An 18,003-nucleotide genomic window follows, 5' to 3' on the forward strand; every position below is an offset into this window, starting at 1 on the left:
TTTAATAGCAAAACAGCACATTTAGATGTTTGCCCATCCACAACAATGTTCCAAAACCCATATCAGGTGACCCATTTTGTGAGTCACAGGAAAATGAACATTTAGATTTTGAAGGTAGCAGTTGCACTTAAATACAAGAAAGTGCACAGGGAAGGAGACACACACTGTTTTGGTTAAGCGGTGTTGCTGTGAACCAAGTAGCCACTGGAGGTAGAGTAAATGATCACGGTATAATTCTGCCAGGCAGGCATAGGCTACTTTTGTAGTTAACATTTACTTGCGAGTTTTGGGGAAAGCCGTCCTTCCCTACCAGAGAAAGGTTTCATTAGCATCATCACTAACGGCTACACACAAGAGAAGTAACATGTGAACATCTGTGCCCCACACACATGCCTAGACAGAGGCATTCCTGTACAAGTAGAAAGTTCATGGAAATACGAATCACTGATGCATTTGTTCATATCTTATGATTGACTTAGGCAAATGAATCACGATTTTCTAACAAGTTGAATAGTTGATTGATTTCTTGCAGTTCAATAAATGTTTGAATATTATTTGAATTTCAGTTTTAATGTCTGGAATCGTGATTCAGGTCCTGCTTTTCCTATTTTTGCCCAGGGCCTAGTCAATGAACTTGTCTTAAATCAACATGGGATATGCCCCCCTCCCCAACAAAAGACTCAAATATATATCTATATGTTGATGTAAACCAAGGGTTGAGCTTCTTTAGTTTGTACAAAGTGGATCGTTTCTGTGTCCTTTCAGAGTGAGTGACACATTGACTATATAGTGTACCAAGAGTTGTTCCCTGGCTTGCAGAGCCCTGCTTCTGGCAACGCCCGATCTCGTCCGATCTGAGGCCAGGCAGATTCGGGCCTGGTTGGTACTTGATGGGAGGCCGCCTGAGAATCTGCAGGTGCCACCTGTTTTTTGTCCCAATGCAGAGCGTGCTCTTGTGTCTGGAGCAACTGCCTTTTATTTATCACCTAATAATGGCATATTGAGTTGTTATTGGACTAAATACAGTTTGTGTGTGCTGCCCTGCCTAGTCAAAATAAAAGAAAATGGACAGAAGTGATCGTTTCCACTAAAGTATAGGCAGTACATGGCTTTGTTTTGTCTGGAGACAGTCAATGTCTGTAGTCCATTAGAACTTTATAAAATCCTTACAATTTTTGCCTGATTCCGTTAATTCCCAGTTCACACACCTTTTCTCCGTTTAGATTTCCCCGTTGACGTTTATCTATTTGGCGAGTTTTGACTCTCAAAGAAGTACACCTTACCTTGTCTTAAAACAGCACAATTGGATGTTCTATGTCCCACAACAATGTTTAAAACCTATCAGGTGACCATTTGTAGAGGTCTAAGGAAAAATAGAGAAGACATTTCGATTTTGGAGATTGCTAATTACCATAAATGCAAGCGTGCACCAGGAAAGAGACCTTTGTTTGATTACGGTGTTGCTTTTATAGAACAAATGGCCACTGCAGATACTGAAGTGCAAATGAATCTGAAATATATTACTGCCGTTAGGCATAGACTACCCATGAAGTTAACATTTACTTTGCGAGTTTTGGGGAAAGCCATTCCTTCCCTACCCTAAGGTTAATATCATTGGCATCATGCTCAGCGGCCGCAAAGTGTGGCCATGCAGCATAACACACATGCACACAGACAGGGGGCATTTCACATGCGTTCAGAGAAAGTTTAAATAAATCTGATCTATACTAAGTACATTTTGTTCCATATCTTATTGACTTGGGCAAATGAATGCTTCTAACAGAATTGAATAGATTTGGTTGATTTCTTTACTAAGTTCAATAAATATTTTGAATATTGTTGAATTCGATTTAATGTCTGGATTCATTGGTCAGTCCATATGCCTTCTTTATAGGGCCTAGTCAATGAACTTGTCAACAAATCAACATAGGATATGCCCTCCCCAACAAGACTCAAATATATATACTTATATATATATATATATATATATTGAAATGTAGGGCAAGGAGGTTGAAGCTTCTTCGATTTGTGTCACAAAGTGGATCACGTTCTGTGCTCCCTTTCAGAGTGAGTGACACATTGACTTTATATAAACCCTTTAAGAGTTGTTCCTAGCTTACGTACATACCAGCCTGAAAAAGCATAGACATCTCGTCCGATCTGGAAGCTTCAACTTGAAGTGGAACCTGGTTAGTACTTGGATGTGGAGAGACCGCTAAGGAATACCAGATTTGCTTGTAGCTTTTGTCCCAGTAAGCGCGTGCTCTTGTATCATGGAGCAACTGCCTTTTAATTATCACACCCTAATATCATGGATTGTTATTGGACTAAATGCAGTTTTGTGATAACACCCTGCCCTGCCCTGATCAGGCATCAAATAATGGACAGTGCGTTTCCTCAAATATAGGCAGTACATGCAGCCTTGGTTTTAGTCTGAGGACAGATCAATGTCATGGTGATGAGGCACTATAGTCCGCTCATCCTTTACCTGATTCCGTTAATTCCCAAGTTCCCCTTTTCTCCGTTTAGATTTCCCCGTTGACCGTTTGTCCCTGTTTGGCAGGTTTCGCTCCTCAAAATGTACCTTTTACAAGCGCTAAAACAACACAATTATTAGATGTTCTATGTCCACAACAATGTTTAAACCCTATCAGGTGACATTTTACGAGGTCTACAGGGGAAAATGTAAGACATTTAGATTTTGAGGTGTGGTGCCATAAATGCAAGCGTGCACCAGGAAGAGACCTTTGTTTGGTTAAGCAGTGTTGCTGTGAACAAATAGCACTGGGTGGTACAGAAACGATCACAGTATATTCTGCCGAGCAGGCATAGGCTACTTTGTAGTTAACATTTACTTGCAGCGAAGGTTTTAGAAAGCCATTCCTTCCTACAGAAGAGATTATCATATTACAGCATCGCCATTTGTCATGACTACACAAAGTGTAGACATCTGCAGCACTTTTACCGCCACCACCTTCTGCACACAGACAAGGGCATTCCATGCGTTTCAGAGAAAGTTCGTAAATCTGATCATATTGCATTTTGTTCATATCTTATGATTGACTTAGGCAAATAAGATGCATTTCTAACAAGTTAAAATAATGAATTTGAAGGGTTGGTTTCTTACTAAGTTCATCTAATATGGATGGGAGACATAGGAATACCAGGTGCTGTAACTTTTGTCCCAGTAGAGCGTGCTCTTGTGTCATGGAGCAACTGCCTTTTATTTATCACACCTAATAATATCATGGATTGTTACATTGGACTAAATGCAGTTGTGTGTACTGCTGCTACTGATCAAATCAAAATAATGGACGATGTAAAGTTTCCTCAAAAATATAGGCAGGCTTTACATACGCTTTTTGTTTTTGATCTGAGGGTGATCAATATCTGTAGTTCATTAGGGCACTATAAAATCCTTCAATGTTTACTTTTGGAAGTTCTGTTAATTATTCCCAGTTCCCTTTTCTCACGTTTGATTCCCGTTGACCGTTTGTCCTGTTTGGCAGGTTTTCGCTCTCAAAAGTACACCTTTTGTATAAAAACAAGCACAATTGGATGTATTCATCACAACAATCTGTTTAAAACCATATCAGGTGACCATTTGTGAGTCTAAGAAGGAAATGCAAGGGCATTTGGAACACACAGGGTGTAAATTTACCCTTAAATGCAACGTGCACCAGGAAAGACCTTTGTTTGGTTAAGCGGTGTTGCTGTGGGTCAAATGGCCACTGGAGTGATGCAAATGATCACTGTTTATAATTCTGCCAGGCAGGCATAGGCTACTTGATTCCAACATTTATGAGAAGTTTTTGGGGAAACTACATTCCTTCCCTACCAGAAGAAGGATTACAGCATCGTAGCATCATGCAACTAAGCTACAAAGTGTGAACATCTGCATGCCCTTCATACACATGCACAGACAGGGGCATTCCTGTGCAGTGCCAGAAAGTTCATGTAATCTGAATCTTTGATGCATTTTGTTCATGTCTTATACTGATTAACAGGCAACGAAATGATCATTTTCTAACAAATTGAATAGATTTAGCGTTGATTTCTTGCTAGAAGTTCAATAAATGTTTCGAATATTGTTGAATTTCAGTTCCATGTCTGGATTCACAGTGATTAGGTCCATAGCCTATTTTATCAGGGCCTAGTCAATAACATCATAAATCAGCATAGGATGTACCCTCTTCCACAACAAGACTCAAATATATATATATATATATATGTATACACATATATATATATATATATGTATACATATATATATATATGTGGAAATGTAAACAAGGAGGTTGAGCTTCTTCCAGTTGTGTCACACAAAGTAGTCGTTTCTGTGTCCCTTTCAGTGAGTGACACATTGACTTTATATAGTGTGCATAGGTTGTTCCTCGCTTGCGACCATACCCTCCTGGTGCGCCTGATCTCATCGATCTCGAAGCTAAGCAGCGTCAGGCCTGGTTAGTACTTGGATGGGAACCCGCCTGGGAGCACCAGGTGCTGTTTTGTCCCAAACAGCGTACTCTTGTGTCATGGAGCAACTGCCTTTGTTTTATCACCCTAATAATATCATGGATTGTTATTGGACTAAATACAGAAATTTGTGTGTGCTGCCCTGCCCTGATCAAATCAAAATAATAATGGACGAGTGCGTTTCCCTCAAAATATAGGCAGTACATGCAGCCTTTTGTTTTTAGTCTAGAACCAGTCAATGTCTGTAGTCCATTAGAACTCTAAAAATCACTTCAATGTTTGCCTGATTCGTTAATTAGTTCCTTTCTCCGTTTAAAGATTTCCCGTTATTGCGTTTATCCAACCTGTTTTTGGCAGGTTTTCGCTCTCAAAAAGTACACACCTTTTAATAGCAAAGCTCTTTGTAATTGGATGTTTATGTCCCACCTAACTCAATGTTTAAACCATATCAGGTGACCATTTGTAAGTCTGGGAAAAATGTAAGACATTTAGATTTTAGGGTGTAGTTACCCTTAAATGCAAGCGTGCACCAGGAAGAGACCTTTGCATTTGGTTAGCGGTGTTGCAGTAGAACAAATGGCCACTGGGTGATGCAAATGATCCACACAGTGTATAATTCTGCCAGGCAGGCATAGGCTACTTATGTGAGTTTAACATTTACTTACGAAGGTTTTTGGAAAAGCCATTCCAGCACCTACCAGAAAGAAGGTTATCATTAGCATCATCACTAACGGCTACACAAAGTGCCAGACATATATTTCTTTGCCGCACACATGTACACAGACAAAGAACACATTCCTGTGCAAGTACCACGAAAGTTCGTAAATCACGAATCACTGATGCATTTGTTTCCATGTCTTATGATTGACTTAGGCAAATAGATACGTTTTCTAACAAGTTGAATAGAATATAGTTGATTTCTTACTGAAGTTTCAATAAATGTTGAATATTGGCCGAATTTAGTTATCTGGATTCACACGTGGAATTGGTCCATAGTAGCCTATTTTATAGGGCCTAATCAATGAACTTGTCATAAATCAACATAGGATATGCCCTCTTCCCCAACAAGACTCAAATATATATATATGCATATATGTATATATATATATATATATATATATATATATTGAAATGTAAGCAAAGTTTAGAGCTTCTTCAGTTTTATGTCACAAAGTGGATGCGTTTCCTGTGTCCCTTTTAAGTCAGTGACACATTGTTTTATATAGTCTGTACCAAAATTGTTGTATGCGACCATGCCATCTCCAGATCGCTGATCAATCCGATCCGGAAGCTAAAGCAGCGTCGGGCCTGGATCGTACTTGGATGGAGACCATACAGAGGAATACAGGTGCTGTAAGCTTTGTCCCAGTAAGTGCTCTTGTGTCATCTGGAGCAGCTTCTGGCACATTATCACCCCTGTGCCTCATAGTTGTTCTGTTGGACTAAATGCAGTTTTGTGTGTGCTGCCTGCCTGATCAATCAAATATTGGACAGTCGTTTCCCTCAAATATAGGCAGTACATGCAGCCACTTTGTTTTAGTCTAGGAGACAATCCAATGTCTGTAGTTCATTAGGGCACTATAAAATCCTTTAATGTTTTGCCTGATTCTGTTAATTCCCAAGTTTCCTTTTCTCGTTCAAAGATTTCCCCGTTGACCGTTTGTCCCTGTTTTGGCAGGTTTTCATCTCAAAAATTACACCTTTTTAATAGCAAACAGCACAATTGGATGTTCTATGTCCACAACAATGTTAAACCATGTCAGGTGACCATTTGTGGTCACAGAAAAATGTAAAGACAATATTTAGATTTTGGGGTAGTTACCCTTAAATGCAACAGCGTGCAGAAGGAACCTTTGTTTGGTTAGCGGTGTTGCTGTAGAACAAATAGCCCTCGGTGCAGTGCAAATGATCAGTATAATTCTGCCAGGCGAGCATAAACTACTTTATCTGATTAACATTTACTTGCGAGTTTTGGGGAGAGAAACCTTCATTCACAGCCACACCAGAAGAAGGTTATCATTAGCATCATCATAAGCTACACAAAGAAGTATATAACGACACATCACCCATGGCATACCGCACACATGCACACAGACAGGAGCATTCCTGTGCGTGCAGAAAGTTCATGGAAATCTGAATCACTGATGCATTTTATTTCGTATCTTGCGAATTTGACTTGAGCAAATGGAGAAATTGCGTTTTCTAACAAGTTGAATAGATTTAGTTGATTTCTTACTAAGTTTCAATAAATGTTTGAATATTGTTGAATTTAGGTTTAATGTCTGGATTCAAGTGATTAGGTCCGCAGCCTATTTTATAGGGCCACACTAGTCTATTGAACTTTGTCATAAATCAACGCATGAGGATATGCCCTCTTTCCCCAACAGACTCAGTATATATATATATACATATATATATATATATATATATATATATATATATATATATATATATATGTATATATATATATATATATATTGGAAATAAGCAAAAGAGAAGGGTTGAGGCAACTGGTTTGTGTCACAAAGTGGAATCGTTTCCATGTCCCTTTGATCAGGTGACACGTGTGACTTTATATAGTGTACCAAGAAGGAGTTGATTATAAGCTTCCCAGGCCATACCATCCTGTGAATGCGCACGATCTCCAGTCGATCTCAGAGCTGGCAGCGTGGGGCCTGGTTAGTACTTGGATGGAACACTTACAAGGTACCAGAATTGCTGTAAGCTTTGTCCCAGTAGGCGATGCTCTTGTGTCATGGAGCAACTGCCTTTTATTTATCACCCCAATAATATCATGGATTGTTATTGGACTAAGCCACAGTTTGTGTGTGCTGCCTCGCCCTGATCCAAATCAAATATTGGACCTGGTCGTTCCCTCAAAATATAGAAGCAGGTACATACGGCCTTTGTTTTTAGTCTAGGAGACAAATCGTAATATGATCACATGATAGGGCACTAAAAATCCCTTAATGTTTGCTTTGATTCCGTTAATTCCCAAGTTCCTTTTCTCCGTTTAGATTTCCCGTTGACCGTTTGTCCCCTGTTTGCTTACCACGAGTTTAAGCTCTCAAAGTACTTTAACTAGCAAACAGCACAGTGGATCATTCTATGTCCACAACAATGTGTATCAGTGACATCCATTTGTGAGGTCTGGGGAAAATATGAAGATATTTAGATTTTGGGAATTTATCGTTACCCTTAAATGCAAAGCGTGCACCAGGAAGAACACTCTTTGTTTTGATAAGCGATTGTTGCTGAACAAATAGCCCTGGGTGATGCAAGTGATCACGGTATAATTTCTGCCAGGCAGGCATGAGCTACTTTGTAGTTAACGTTTACACTTAGAAGGTTTTGGAAGCCAGGCTCAGCACACCTACAGGAAGAGAAGGGTGTCTTTGTTAGCATCATCACTAACGGCTACACGAAAGTGCTTAGACATCACACATGTGCCACCGCACACACACACAGACAGAGCATTCCTGTGGCCCACCGTGCCAAGAGTTCATCAAATACAGATACTTTGATGCATTTTGTTCATGTCTTTGCACCTTGTTGACTTAGGCAAATGAATCGTTTTCTAACAAGTTGAATAGATTTAGTTGTTGATTTCTTACTAGGACTACAATAAATGTTTGAATATTGTTGAATTTGGTTTACACAATGTCCTGATTCGTGATTAGGTCACTTGCATATTTTATAGGGCCTAGTCGGCGACTTGTCATAAATCAACATGAGATATGCCCTCTTCCCCGGCAGAGACTCAAATATATATATATATATATATATATATATATATATATATATATATATATATATATATTGAAATGTAAACAAAGGGTTGGAAACTTCTTTGGAGATTTGTGTCTTTAAGTGGATACGTTTTTTTTTGTGTCCCTTTCAAGTGAGTGACACATTGACTTTATATAGTGTACCAAGAGTTGGAGGCTCTCAGCTTGCGACGCCCTGTCCTGTGGGCATCGCCTGATCTCGTCCGATCTCAAGCTAAGCAGCGTGGGCCTGGGTACGTACTTGGATGGGAGACATACCCAGGAGTACCAATTGCTGTAGCTTTGTCCCAGTAGAGCGTATCTGTGTCACATGTTTCCTTTACCTTTTGTTGCATCACCTAATAATATCGCCAGTTGTTATTGGACTAAATGCAGTTTATTAATGTTGCTGCCACCGCCTGATCAAATCAAATAATGGACAGTCGTTTCCACCTCAAAATATAGGCATTTCACATGCAGCCTCTGTTTAGTCAGGGGCAGTCAATGTCTGTGATCCGTGAAGGGCACTATAAATCCTTCAATGTTTTGCCTGATTCCGTTAATTCCCAGGTTCCCTTTTCTCAGTTTGAATTTCCCGTTGACGGTTGTCCCTGTTTGGCAGGTTTTTCGCTCTAAAGTACACCTTTTTAATAGCAGAAACAGCACAATTGGATGTTCATGTCCACAACAATGTTTAAACCCTATCAGGTGATGACCATTTGTGAAGTTACCAGGAGAAAATGTAAGACATTTAGATTTTGGTGTAAGTGCACATAAATACAGCGTGCACCAGGAAGAGACACGCCTTTGTTTAGTTAGCGGTGTTGCTGTAGAACAATGGCCACTGGAGCATGATGCAAATGATCACGGTATAATTCTGCAGGCAGGCCATAGACTACTTATGATTAACATTTATGAGGTTTTTGGAGAAAGCCATTCCTTTACCCCAGAAAGAAGGTTATCGTGCTTGTCTTTGCTCCTTCTGCTGACTACAATGTGAGCATACGCGCGCTTACCACACATGCACACAGACAGGAGCATTCCTGTGCCGTGCAGAAAGTTCATGTAAATACGAATCACCGATGCATTTGTTCATGTCTGCATGATTATTGGGCAAATGAATGCATTCTACCTCAGAGTTCAGAATAGATTTGAGAATTGCTGATTTCTTGCTAAGTTCAATAAATGTTTGAATATTGTTGAATTTTGGGTTTAATGTCTGAAAGTTAAGTGATTAAGTCCATATATTTTATAGGGCCTAGTCAATGAACTTTTGCATCATAAATCAACATAGTGCTTCTGCCACCTACTTCCCCCAACAAGACTCAAATATATATATATATATATATATATATTATATATATATATATATATATATATATATATTTTATATATTTTATATATATATATATGTGGAAATGTAAACAAGGGTTGACTTCTTCAGTTTGTGTCACAAAGTGGATACGTTTCTATGTCCACCTCAGGTGGTGACATTGACTTTATATTGTGCAAAAGGTTTGCATTCCACAGAAGCACACGGCCGCACCATCCCTGAATAAGCCTGATCTAAAATCCGATCTCAGAAGCTAAGCAGCGTGGGGCCTGGTTAATTAGCGGATGGGAGGCCGCCTGGGAGTACCAGGTGCTGTAAGCTTTTGTCTGATAGAGCGTGCTCTTTTTGTGTCGCATGGAGCAACTTTGCCTTTTATTTATCACCTAATAATATCATGGTTGTTATTGGACTAATGCAGGAGTTTGTGTGTGCTGCACTGCCTGATCAGATCAAATATTGGACAGTCGTTTCCCTCAAAAATATAGGCATTACGTACAGCCTTTGTTTTTAGTCTAGAGACAGTCAATGTCTGTAGTCCATTAGGGCGCTAAAAAATCGCTATTATTTTGCCTGATTCAAAATTAATTCCCAAGGGTCCCTTTCTCTCGTTGATTTCCCCGTTGGCCGTTGTCCACCTGTTTGGCGGGTTTTTCATCAAAGGTACACCTTTTTAATAGCAAAACAGCACAATTGGATGTTCTATGTCCCCCACAACAATGTTTAAACCATATCAGTGAGCCATTTGAGAGACCAGGAGAAAAATAGACATTTAGATTTTGGGGTGTAGTTGTAAATGGCGTACCAGGAAGAGACCTTTGTTGGTTAGCGGTGTTGCTGTAGAACAAATGGCACTGGAGAAGTGATGCAAATGATCATTTATAATTCATGAGCAGAGCATAGAGCTACTTTATAGTTAACATTTTACTTAAGAGTTTTTGGGGAAAGCCATTCCTTCCACAACCAGAAGAGGTTATCATTCGCATCATCACTAGCAGCTACACACAAAGGAAATTGTAGACATACGTGCCACCGCACACATGCACTGAACAGAGGGCATTCTGGCCAGTCCCAGAAAGTTCATGGAAATACGAATCACTGATGCATTTGTTCTGCATGTCACTTTATGATTGAACTTAAATGAATGCGTTCTAACAAGTTGAATAGTATAGTTGATTTCTTACTAAGTTCAATGAAATATTTGAATATTGTTGAATTTCGGTTTAATGTCCTGATTGTGATTACGGTCATACGCCTATTTTATAGGGCTTTAATCAGCTTGAACTTGTCATGTCAAATCAACATAGGATGTACTTTTTTCTACTTTTTATAGAGACTCAAATATCTTATATATATATATATATATACTTATATATATACTTACATATATGTGGAAATGTAAGACAAGGGTTGAGCTTCTTCAGTTTGTGTCTAGAAGTGGATGCGTTTTCTGTGTCCCTTTCCAGGTAGTGACACATTGCTTTATATAGTGTACCAAGAGTTGTTCCCTTGCTTCACGGCCATACCATCCTGAATGCAGCCTGATCAGGCTCGATCTGGGCTAAGCAGCGTCGGAGCCTGGTTATTGCTTGGATGGAGACACGCCTAAAGAATACCAGTGCTGTAAGCTTTACATCCCAGTGCTCTTGTGTGTGAACAACTTTCTCTTTTATTTATCACCTAATAATATCATGGATTGTTATTGGACTAGTACGGTTTGTGGCGGCCCTTTTCCTACTTTAAGTCAAAATCAAATAATGGACAGTCGTTTTCCCTCGGAAATATAGGCATTTACGTACATGCTGTTTTTTTAGTCTAGAGACAGTCAATGTCTGTAGTTCATTGAACTTTCTCAAAATCCTTTTGTTTTGCCTGATTCTGTTCCAATTCCCAAGAGTTCCTTTTCTCCGTTTTTGAATTTCCGATTGACGGGTTTTGTCCCTGTTTTGTGGGTTTCGCTCTCAAAGTACACCTTTTAATAGCAAGCAGCACAATTGGATGTTCTTACAATAATGTTTAAAACCATATCAGTGACAAGGCACAGCGAGTCTGGGAAAAATGTAAGACATTAGATTTTTTGGGGTGTAGTTACCATAAGAAAAGTACAGCGTGCTGAAGAGACCTTTGTTTACAGTTCGCCGGTATTTGCTGTGATAAAATGGCCACAGGTGATGCCGATGATCGCAGTACTAATTCTGCCAGGCAGGCATAGGCTGCTGTAGTTATGTGTTACTTGCGGTTTGGAAAGCCATTCGCCCTACCAGAAGAAGGTTACATCATTATCATATCACTATGGCTTTACTAGAAGTGTGAACATGCTGTAGCCACCACACATACACACAGACTCAAAGGGCATTCCTGTGCAGAAATTGAAAGTTCATGGAAATACGAATCACTGATGCATTTTGTTCATGTCTTACATTAGTTGACTTGGGCAAATGAATAAGGTTTTCAACAAAGTTGAATAGATTTCGTTGATTTCTTTTAAGTTCAATAAATGTTTGAATATTGTTGAATTTTCGGTTTAATGTCTGGATTCACATTGATTAGGTCACTTAGCGCCCTGTTTACCTGGAGCCCTAGTCAATGAACTTGTCATAAATCAACATAGGATATTGCCTTACTATTTCCACAACAAGACAAATATATGCCATATATATATATATATATATATATATATATATATATATATATATACCTATATATATATATATATATATATGCCAAATGTAAGCAAGAGGTTGAGCTTCTTCAGTTTGTGTCACAAAGTGGATACGTTTCTGTGTCCTTTCAATTGAGCTGACACATTGACTTTATATGATGTACCAAAAGTTGTTCCCATAAACTACGGCCACTTCATCCTGAATGCGTACAGTCTTAATCCGATCTCAGGAAACTAAAAGCGCGTCGGGCCTGAATTACAATACTTGGATGAGAGCCGCCTCTGGGAGCCCTGGGTGCTGTAAGCTTTGTCCCAGTAGGCGTGCTCTTGTGTCATCGAACAACTGCCTTTTGAAACTATCACCCTAATGACATCTGGATTGTTGTGGACTAAAGTGCAGGATTTGTGTGTGCTGCCCTGCCCTAGTCAAATCCAAACCAGCCCAGACTGATGGTTTCCCTCAAATATCGACAGCCCATACAGCCTTTTTGTTTTTTCAAATCTAGAGGAGACAGTCAATGTCTGTAGTCCATTAGAGGCACTAAAATCCTTCAATGTTTGCCTGATTCATTAATTTTAAGTTCCCTTTTCTCCCGTTTAGTTTCCCCATTGACCATTTGTAGCAGCCCTCATTTTTGGCAGTTTTAGCTCTCAAAAGTACACCTTTTTAATAGCAAAACAACTACAATTCGGATTATTCTGTATCCCACAACAATGTTTAAACCATATCAGGTGACCATTTGTGAGGTCTGGGAAAAATATAAAGACATTTAGATTTTGGGGTGTGGTGCACCCATAATGCAGCGTGCTGAGAGAAGCTTTGTTTGGTTAATGATTGTTGCTGTAGAGACAAATAGCCACTAGATGGAAGGGTGATGCAAATGATCAACATTTATAATTCTATGAGCAGGCATAGAGCTACTTTATGAATTTAACATTTACTTGCGAAGGTTTTTTGAGGAGCTTCATTCCTTCCCTACCAGAAAGAAGATTATCACTGCACTAACATCACATCATAGGCTACACAGAGTGTGAAGCACTGCTTTGTACACCACTTTGCCACACCAGACAGGGCATTCCTGTGCAGTACAGAAAGGATCATGGAAATCACGAATCACTGATGCATTTTTGTTCATGTCTTATGATTGACTTGAGCAAAACCCGTTACGTTACTCTTTCGGTGGGGTAATAAATTTGAAAGTTGATTTCTTACTAAGTTCAATACGTGTTTAGTTCTATTGTTGATTCGGTTTAATGTCTGGATTCACCGTGATTGATGCCATGCCCCTTACAGGGCCTAGTCAATAGACTTGTCATAAAATCAACATGAGGACCACAGCCCCCTCTTCCAACAAGACTCAAATATGATATATATACACATATATATATCTATATCTCTACTCTCTATATATATACTCCCAGTAAATCTGTAAGGGTTGAGCTTCGCTAGTTTGTGTCACAAAGTGGAATCGTTTCTAATAATCCCTTTCAGGTAGTGAGCACATTGACTTTATATAATGTCCAAGAGTTGTTCCTGCTTTACGGCCTTTGTCCCAATCGCCCTGATCTGCGTCCGATCTCAGAAGCTGCTGCTGTGTGAACTGGTTAGTGCCGGATGCAGAACGCCTGGCGCAGTACCAGCGTGCACCACGTAACGCGTTTATTCCAGTAGAGGCGTTTCTTTGTGTCATGAACAACTGCGCTTTTTATTTATCACCCTAATATCTCATAGTTGTTGTGGACAAATGCAGTTTGTGCTGCCTGCCTGATCAAAAATCAAATATTGAATGATCACGTTTCCTCAAACTGGGCTGGTATGCAGCCTCTGTTTTTAGTCTGAGGCAGTCAATGTCCTGCCCAATCCCAGTAGAATTTGCAAATCCACTTCAATGTTTTGCCTGATTCGTTAATTCCCCAGTTCTACTTTTCTCCGTTTAGATTTCCCCGTTGACGTTTGTCATTTGGCAGGTTTTGGCTCTCAAAGTACACCTTTTTAATAGCAAACAGCACAATTGGATGTTCTATGTCACAACAATGTTAGGAAAACCCCTATCAAAGGTGACCATTTTGTGAGGTCTGGGAAAAATAAGACATTTAGATTTTGGGAATTGTAGTTACCCTTAGAAATGCAAAGAAGTGCACCCAGGAGAGACCTTTGTTTGAAGATTAGCTGATTTGTTTGCTCTGTACAGAACAAGTAAGCCCTGAATTACAGTGGAAATGATCCACCGCCTGAGCATAATTCTGCCCGGGCAGGCCTGTGACTCACTACAGTTAACATTTACTTGCGAAGGTTTTGAAGCCCAAATCATACCCTACCAGAAGAAGGTTATCATTAGCATCATGGCTAGCATTTCTATGAGAGGTAGCAGACATGCGCGCCCCACCGCATGCACACAGACAGGGGCATTCCTGTGCCATGCCAGAAAGTTCATAAATACAGTCACTGATGCATTTTTTGTTTCTGCATATCTTTATGATTTGGCTTAGGCAAATGAATGCGTTGCGCCTATAACAAGTTGAATAAAAAGATTTGAGAGATTTGATTTCTTACTAAGTTCAATAAATGTTTTGAATATTGTTGAATTTAGGTTTAATGTCTGGATTCATTGATTGGTCAGCTATTTTTATAGAGCCCTAGTCAATGAACTTGTCTTAAATCAACATGGAATATATGCCCCCAACAAGACTCAAATATATATCACATATTGGAAATGTAAGCAAGGGTTGAGCTTCTTCAGTTTGGTCACAAAGTGGATACGTTCATGTCCCTTTCAGAGTGGTGACACGACTGACTTTTTATATAGTGTACAAGAGTTGTTCCTGGCTTCACGGCCGCCATCCTGAATCGCCTGATCTGGAGAATCGATCTCAGGAAGCTAACAGCAGCGTCGGGCCTGGATTAGTACTTGGATGGGAGACTTCGCCACAAGAGTACAGGAGTGCTGTAAGCTTTGTCCCAGTAAGCGTGCTGCTTGTGTGCGCCGGGCAACTGCCTTTTGACTTTTTATCACCCTAATAATATGCTTGGTTGTTATTGGACTAAATGCGGTTATGTGTGCTGCCTGCCCTGATCAAATCAAATAATGGACAGTCGTTTCCCTCGAAATGTGAAGCGTTATGCGGCCCTTTTGTTTTAGTCTGGAGACAGTCAATGTCTGTAGTCCGATAGGGCACTAAAAATCCCCTTCAATGTTTTGCCTGATTCCAATTAATTCCAAGTTCCTTTTCTCCGTTTAGATTTCCCGTTGACCTTTTGTCCCTGTTTTGGCAGGTTTTTCGCTCTCAAGAAGTACACCTTTTTAATAGCAAAAACAACACAATTGGATGTTCTATAATATCCACAACAGAAGCTATTTAAACCATATCAGGTGACCATTTGTGAGGTCTGGGAAAAATGTAAGACATTTAGATTTTGGGTGTAGTTACCTTAAATGCAGCGTGTCACACCAGGAAGAGACCTTTGTTTGGGCTAAGCGGTGTTGCTGTAGAACAAATGGCCTGGGTGATGCAAATGATCACGGTATCTAATTACTGAGCAGGCATAGGCTACTTTGTAGTTAACATTTTACTTACAGTTTTTCAGGAAAGCCATTCCTTTTTCTGAAGAAGGTTATCATTAGCATCATCACTAAGCTACAAAAAGTGAACATCACCTTGGCACACACTTTGTCACACAGACAGGGGCATTCCTGGCACCGTACCAGAAAGTTAAAAGCCAAATCTAAAGAATCCACTGTTCATTTTGTTCACACATATCTTGTTGACCAGGCAAATGAGGAAGTCGTTTTTTTCTAACAAGTTGAATAGATTTGAATTTTGAATTTCTTACTAGGATTCAATAAATGTTGAATATTGTTAATTTGGTTTAATATCTAGTTACGTGATTGGTCCCACTTAGCGCCTATTTATAGGGGCCCTGGAGTCAATGAACACATGCTGTAAATCCGCCTGGATAGCACCCCCCCAACAAGACTCAAATATATATCTATATATTTGCTGAAATGTAACAAAGGAGTTGAGCTTCTTCAGTTTTGTATACAAAAGAGTGAATACGTTTCTACTTGTCCCTTTCAGGTAGTCTGCTCATTGACATGTAATTATTCCCGAGTTGTTCTAAACGCGACTATACCATCCTGAATAAAGCTGATCTGGAAGTCGGAAGATGCGAGGAAGCTAAACGGCGTGGCCTAGTGCGTGCCAGGATGGGAGACACATAGAACTTCACCGGGTGCTGTAGCTTTTGTCCCAGTAGGCGAAATTGCTTTACTCTTGTGTCATGGAGCAACTGCCTTTTATTTATCACCTAATAATATCATGGATTGTTATTGGACTAAATGCAGTTTAATATTAATGCTGCCTGCCCTGATCAAATCAAATAATGGACAATCGTTCCCTCAAAATATAGGCAGTACATGCAATACTTTTTTTGTTTCAATCCACAGGGTGATCAATATCTGCTGATCAAACCCAGGGCACTATGAAAATCCTTCAATGTTTTGCTGATTGCTTCGAAGTAATTCCCAAGTTCCACTTTTCTCCGTTGGCGTTCCCGTTGACCGTTTGTCCCTGATATTTTTGGCGGGTTTCGCTCCTCAAAAAGTACACCTTTTGTGCAAAACGCACGATTGGATATTCATATTCCCACCCAACAATGTTTGAAGCCTTATCAGGTGACCATTTGAGGTCTGGGGAAAATGTAAAGACATTTAGATTTTAGGTGTAATTTGCCCAAATGCAAGCGCATTATGCTGGGAAGAGACCTTTGTTTGGTTAAGCGGTGTTGCTGTAAGTTTTCAAATGGCCACTTTGGAGTGATACAAATGATCACGGTATAATTCTGCCAGGCATGGGCATAGCTGCTTTTTTTGTAAGCAGTTAACATTTACTTCGCGAAGGTTTGGGGGAAACCGTGCGCGCTATTCCTACCAGAAGAAGGTTATCATATCGGCATCATGCAGCTAGGCTGCCACAAGTATGACATACGCACTTGCCCACTTTTTTTTGCTGCACTGAGACAGGGGGTTTCTGTGGGAGTGCAGAAAGTTCTAAGCATCATCAGATCACGATGCATTTTGTTGTTCATATCACTTATGATTGACTTGGGCAAATGAATGGTTATAACAGTTGGAGCCAAATTGATTGATTTCCAACACTAAGTTCAATAAATGAATATTATTTGAATTTCGGTTTAATATCTAGTTCCGTGAATTAGGTCCATAGCCTATTTATAAGACCCTAGTCAATGAGCATCATAATCAACATGAGATGTGCCCCCAGCAAGACTCAAATATATATCTTATATATTGGAAATGTAAGCAAGAGTTGAGAGAAAGCTTCTTCAGTTTATGTCCACAAAGTGGATAAATTTCTGTAATGCCCTTTCAGGTGGTGACACACAGTGACTTTATATAGTGTACCAAGAGTTGTTCCACTTAGGCCATACCATCCTGGGCATCAAAGCTGATCGCCGATCTCAGAAGCTAAGCAGCGTCGGGCCTAGTTGATACTTGGATGGGAGGCCACCTGGGAGTGCCAGAATTTGCACCATAGCTTTGTCCCAGTAGAGCGTGCTCTTATGTAAGGAAGCAACTGCCGCTTTTATTTTATCACCTAATAATATCAGATTTGTTATTGGACTAATGCAGTTTATTGACATTGCTGCTGCCTGATCAAATCAAATAATGGACAGTGCGTTCCCTCAAAATATAGGCAGTACACTGCAGCCTTTGTTTAGTCTAGGGCATGATCAATGTCTGTAGTCGATA

Source organism: Coregonus clupeaformis, unplaced genomic scaffold, assembly GCF_020615455.1.
Source record: "Coregonus clupeaformis isolate EN_2021a unplaced genomic scaffold, ASM2061545v1 scaf1151, whole genome shotgun sequence".
NCBI classification, from domain to species: Eukaryota; Metazoa; Chordata; class Actinopteri; order Salmoniformes; family Salmonidae; genus Coregonus; species Coregonus clupeaformis.